Source organism: Malus domestica, chromosome 05, assembly GCF_042453785.1.
Source record: "Malus domestica chromosome 05, GDT2T_hap1".
Lineage (NCBI taxonomy): Eukaryota > Viridiplantae > Streptophyta > Magnoliopsida > Rosales > Rosaceae > Malus > Malus domestica.
The window spans coordinates 35,164,841-35,171,059 of record NC_091665.1 but is presented as its reverse complement, the minus strand read 5'-3'; the positions used below and the strand labels follow the sequence as shown (position 1 = coordinate 35,171,059).

General features: G+C 40.2%; 1 long non-coding RNA gene across 1 annotated transcript; it reads left to right on the top strand.

The window, feature by feature from the left end:
* Positions 1-684: 684 nt before the first annotated feature.
* LOC139196524 (uncharacterized) lies at positions 685-1,321 on the top strand. Its single transcript, XR_011581530.1, has 3 exons — positions 685-742; positions 1,095-1,134; positions 1,222-1,321. It is a non-coding gene; the product is annotated as an uncharacterized lncRNA (long non-coding RNA).
* Positions 1,322-6,219: the final 4,898 nt, after the last annotated feature.

Sequence of the window (6,219 nt, the reverse complement as noted above, 5' to 3'; positions counted from 1 at the left end):
GAATTCCTATTATTAAATGATAGCATTGCAATCCGAGTGTAATTAGTTTAGTTCAGTTTTTTTTTTTTTTTTTTTTTTTGTGAAATGTTATTTACAATGTAATAATGTTTCTTTGAATTCAGTTGTTAAGGTTTCTTTTTATATTTTCCCCCTTTTAGACATTTGCAGATTTGTCCAGAGTGTGTGAGTTGCTTCAGCGAAAACAGGTGCTCTCTGCATTTTTCATCTCTTCCATACTCAAGCCCTAGCCGCTCCACCTCTCTCCCCCACACATAAGCAAACTCCATCTGAAAGCCAAAGAATCCAAAGGTAAATCCCTTCGAAGTCTTCAATTATCAACCAGATTTCATACTTTTTTTGGGATATACACAGCTATTTCATGTAGTGTTATTTCAGTAGTTTAATCCTAAGACCTAGATCATGAGACATCAGAATTTCGATTGATTTAGCTTTTGTCCTATGCCTTTTTTGTAGGCACAACAGGGATTGTAGACTACACAAACTTGGAAGATATGAAGTATGCGGCAAGTCCTTTTACTTTCTCACTCCAGAGTCCAGACATTCATATTTTCTGTACCCTTCTAGGGAGCATGGGTACTAGGTTGTTGAATATTGCTTTTTCAATATGTCGATGTGTCTAAAGCATCTATAAGAATCTCAAACTTCATAAATAATTTCCATGCAGATCAAAAAGCTTGATGGCTCTGAGTTTCGAAATGCTTTTGACCGCCAATCTGTTCGTGTATGAATCTTACAAGTTGAAAATTTATTTTCTTTCCTCCTGTATTTTTGTTTATCTTTTGCTCTGTTGGGTTTTTTCCAATAACTCAAAGGGCCGAAAGGTATTCCCTTTTCATATTCTTCTCTCCCAATTTCTTTAGGGTTAATTTTAATTTTCTTATGCTATTTGCAGTGGTGCTGTTTAGGGTTTAACTATTTTATTTCACAGATTCCTTTCAGACACAGTAAATTGTTACATTTTAAATTTGTATTTCATAGCGTGGTTGCTTGATTCTAATGTCGATTTGTAAGTGAACCTTTTTCTTTCAATAATTTAATCTGATGTGACTTTGTTTTTGTTCTCTCATGTCTAGGTTGGTCAAGGACATGGGGAGAAGAGCACTTTGGAAATGGGTATGAAGGGAAATAAACTTTCTGAACTGCATTGGCATCTATTGTTCTGGTTTTTCTTTGACAAGTTAACTTGCTCTCTCTTTGCAGTAAGGTGCACAAATATGGGAAAACCACGACAAGGGAAAGCTGGGATATTGTTGTGGATGAGGAGAGACCTATTACGAGTGAGTCTGGACTTGGTTCTGGTTCTCTCTGCATATAGTGTTGGAAGTTCAAATAAAAACATTATTTCAATGTTAGTGGGCTGCTAGCTGTTTCTTTTGACTCATCCTGCACTTACCCAAATTAATGCTTCTCTTCTGTGCTAGCCGAAATGTGGTTGTAAACCACTAGAATAAAGTAGTGTGTGTGTGTGTTCAATAGTCTAAAACTGCTGCAAGTAAAGACTTTGAACCCCTTTATTTTATTTTGCATGGATAGTTTTCCACTAGCTAAGTCTAGAAAGTCTTTGTTTGCATTTGTTTATGAAAACCACTTGTGTGGTTCTCTTGTTTTTTGCAAGTATAAGAATGCATTTCCGTAAGGCTCTTTGTAATTCCATTCCATATTTTCAGCAATAGAGTTGAAACTCTTTTAATATATCAAGTACTTGTTTCTTTAAGAAGCTTGTTGTTTTTTCTTTCTATCAATCCATTTTCAAAGAGAGTAAAAGAAAGAGAGAGGTGTGATAGAGTTAGAAAACCTATCACCCACATAATTGGTATTAAGTTTGTAAACTTTTGAATACCAACAATTGGTATCAGAGCCAGAATACCATTCTGGCAAGTGCAGCAGTTATGGCGTCCAACTTAGTGCAGCTCCAGGTTCCCACATTGAAGAAAGAAAATTATGAAAGATGGTGCATCCAATTCAAAGCATTGTTTGGATCACAGGAGCTATGGGAAGTTGTCAGTAATGGGTATGTTGTACCCACTGCCAATCAAGAAGCCGCATATACTGCAGAACAAAGGAACACTCTCAAGGACTTACGAAAGAAGGACCAGAAGGCGTTGTATCTTCTATACCAGGGTCTAGAAGATTCAACGTTTGAGAAGGTTGCAGAAGCAACAACGAGCAAGCAAGTATGGGACACACTCAGTACAATCTACAAAGGAGTAGATCGAGTCAAGAAAGTGAGGTTACAGTCACTTCGAGCAGATTTTGAAACTACTCACATGAATGAAGGGGAGAGCATCTCCGACTATCACTCAAGGCTCATTGTGATAGTAAATCAGATGAGGATAAATAGCGAGAGACTCGATGAAGTACGAGTTGTGGAGAAGATACTCCAGTCACTCACATGACTCACATCTAAGTTTGAGCATGTGGTGACTGCCATTGAGGAATCCAAGGATTTGGAGGCGATGAGCGCAGAGGAGCTACTAGGATCCCTCATAGTTCACGAGCAACGCATTCAGAAGAATGCAAGCCCCACAACGCTAGAGCAAGCTTTGGAGTCAAAGTTGAATATTGACAAACCAAATGGAGGTCGTGGGCAGTGGAACTCACGTCGTGGGAATTCATCCAACTGTAGCCGAGGACGAGCCCGAGGAAGAGGTAGAGGCTATGCACAAAATCGAGCTCAGTCTCAAGAATGCAGATCTACTCGAGGAAAGGCACATATCCAGTGTCACAGTTGCAAGCAATATGGACATTATGCCAATGAATAAAAAAAAAAAAAAAGGTCGTACCCAGTGCACAAGGCTCCCGCTTTACGCAGGGTCTGGGAAAGGTGAATGTTCATATAAAAATGGTGAGCATGTCAACATGGCAGAATCAAGTGGAAATGCTGGTGAGGAATTTACAGTCTTACTAGCACACCATGATTCCAGTAACCAACAAGATGTTTGGTATTTGGACTCTGGTGCAAGCAACCATATGTGTGGAAAGAAAGAGTTTTTTGCCGAACTCAAAGATGGGCCTTATGGATCTGTGAGTCTTGGTGACTCCTCAAAGTTGCCAGTTGAAGGCAAAGGAAAGATCAAAATCATCCAGAAGGATGGTAGAGAAGAATACATCTTCGATACCTACTACATACCAGGTATGAAGAGCAACATTCTGAGCGTTGGTCAACTGCTCCAGAAAGGGTATATTATACATATGGAGGATATGTTTCTCACTCTTAGGAATGCAAGGAGAAAACTTATTGCACGTGTTCAAATGTCAAAGAACCGAATGTTCCCATTGAAGTTGAACACAAGGATTGGGAGTTGCAACATCGGTGTAATGGAAGATAAGTCATGGAAATGGCATCTTCGGTTTGGCCATCTTCATTTCAATGGCCTAAAGTTGCTGTCAAGTGGAGGAATGGTTCGTGGTCTACCCCAGATTGAAGCCACACGCCAAGTATGTGAAGGTTGTGTGCTTGGCAAGCAAACACGGCTCACATTCCCTGTTGGTGATGCATGGAGAGCAAAAGCACCACTGCAGTTGGTACATACGGATATATGTGGTCCGTTAGATCCTATGTCCTATGGAGGTAATAGGTATTTTATTACCTTCATTGATGATTTCAGTAAGAAGACTTGGGTCTATTTTCTCAAGGAGAAGTCAGCTGCCCTAAAAGTTTTCAAGGAGTTCAAGGCACTCACAGAGGCTGAAAGCAACCACAAGCTTGTGGCTGTGAGATCAAATAGAGGTGGAGAGTACACCTCCAATGCTTTCCAAGCATATTGCAAGGAGCAAGAAATTAGGCATCAACTGACTACTGCCTATACCCCACAGCAAAATGGAATAGCCGAAAGAAAGAATCGAACCATCCTTGACATGGCAAGGTCCATGCTTAAGGAGAAGAATTTGCCAAAAGAATTGTGGGCAAAAGCTGTAGCTTGTTCAATTTATTTGTTGAATCGATGTCCAACAAAGAGTGTCAAGAGGATGACACCACAAGAGGCTTGGAGTGGATACAAGCCGAATGTTGCACACCTAAGAGTTTTTGGGTGTGTTGCATATGCTCAGGTTCCAGAAGCCAAGAGGAGGAAGCTTGATAATCGAGGTGAAAAGTGTGTGTTTGTGGGCTATAGTGAAGAGTCAAAGGCATATAAGCTCTACAACCCACTAACTGGCAAATTAGTGGTTAGTGGAGATGTCATCTTCAGTGAGGAAGATGCATGGAAGTGGAACAACAAAGAAGTCAGTAAAGAGAAGATTGTTTCCACTGATTTTGAAGAACCAGAAGTTGTACCACCTATCTAGCAACAACCTGCTCAAATAACCACAATAACTCCAGTGCACAGAATTGCAAGGAGTGGTCCTACATCCAGTGAGGAAAGCAGCTCATCAACTCCAGTGAGGCTAAGAAGTCTCACCGAGATATATGGACAAGAAGAAGAAGAAGAAACCAATTTTTTCTGCTTGTATGTAGACCACGAGCCTCTCTCATTCAATGAAGCTGTGGAAGAAGATCGTTGGAGAATAACCATGGAGGAAGAAATCCATGCCATCGAGAAGAATGACACTTGGGAGTTGACAAAGCTCCCACCAAATCAGAAGGCTATTGGTGTCAAGTGGGTGTACAAGATCAAACGCACTGCAGATGGGAGTGTGGATTGATACAAGTCAAGGCTTGTAGCAAAGGGCTACAAACAGAAGTATGGAGTGGACTATGATGAAGTCTATGCTCCAATTGCAAGACTTGACACGGTAAGATTGCTAATCTCTCTTGCCACTCATCATAAATGGAAAATTTATCAACTAGATGTCAAGTCAGCCTTCCTTAATGGAGTTCTTGAGGAAGAAGTGTACGTGAAACAACCGGAAGGCTTCCGAGTACAAGGAGAAGAAGATAAGGTGTATCATTTGAAAAAGGCTTTGTATGGCCTCAAGCAAGCACCACGAGCTTGGAACTCAAGGATTGATAACTACCTTCACCAAAATGGATTTCAGAAATGTCCATACGAGCATTCAGTTTACATGAAGAACGGTGAAAAATGGGAGTTCTTAATTATTTGTCTCTATGTAGATGACTTGTTGTTTACAGGAAACAATGAAGCAATGTTCTGTGAGTTCAAGCAATCCATGTTCAGTGAATTCGAGATGACTGACAATGGATTAATGTCATACTTTCTTGGCATAGAGGTGAAGCAAGAAAGTAACGGTATCTACATCTCTCAACAAAAGTACATGAGAGATATATTGGAGAAATTCAATATGGACAAGTGCAATATTGTCAACACTCCAGTTGCAACTGGATTGAAACTGTCCAAGGAAGGAGAAGGTGAGCTTGTAAACTCAACCGTGTACAAAAGCCTCGTTGGAAGCTTGAGGTACCTTACAATCACAAGACCAGATATAGTTTATGGTGTTGGACTCGTGAGTCGGTACATGGAAACACCAAATGAGTCTCATTGGTTGGCTGCCAAGAGAATTTTAAGGTACATAAGAGGCACTCTAAACTATGGTCTGTTTTATAATTTTGGTGAAGATGCAAAATTATTTGGTTATTCAGATAGTGATTGGGGAGGTGACCAAGATGAAAGGGAAAGTACAACTGGCTATGTGTTTTTTCTAGGATCAACAGCTTTCTCATGGACTTCAAAGAAGCAATCAATTATTGCTCTGTCATCGTGTGAAGCCGAGTACGTTGCTGCAGCCTTAACTGTGTGTGAGGCAATTTGGTTAAGAAATCTGTTGAAATCTTTATGTCATCCACAAGTGGAATCTACTGTGATTCATGTGGATAACATGTCTGCAATCAAGCTTGCAAAGAATCCTGTTCAACATGGAAGGAGCAAGCACATCGATACCAGGTTCCATTTTCTGAGGGATCATGTGAAGCAAAAGATAATTGAGCTTATCTATTGTCACACCAAGGAACAAGTGGCTGACATCTTCACAAAGCCACTGCCAATTGAATCATTCCGGCTGCTGCATGACATGCTAGGAATGAAGGTGTTTTGATTTGAGGGGGAGTGTTGGAAGTTCAAATAAAAACATTATTTCAATGTTAGTGGGCTGCTAGCTGTTTCTTTTGACTCATACTTCCTGCACTTACCCAAATTAATGCTTCTCTTCTGTGCTAGCCGAAATGTGGTTGTAAACCACTAGAATAAAGTAGTGTGTGTGTGTGTGTGTTCAATAGTCTAAAACTGCTGCAAGTAAAGACTT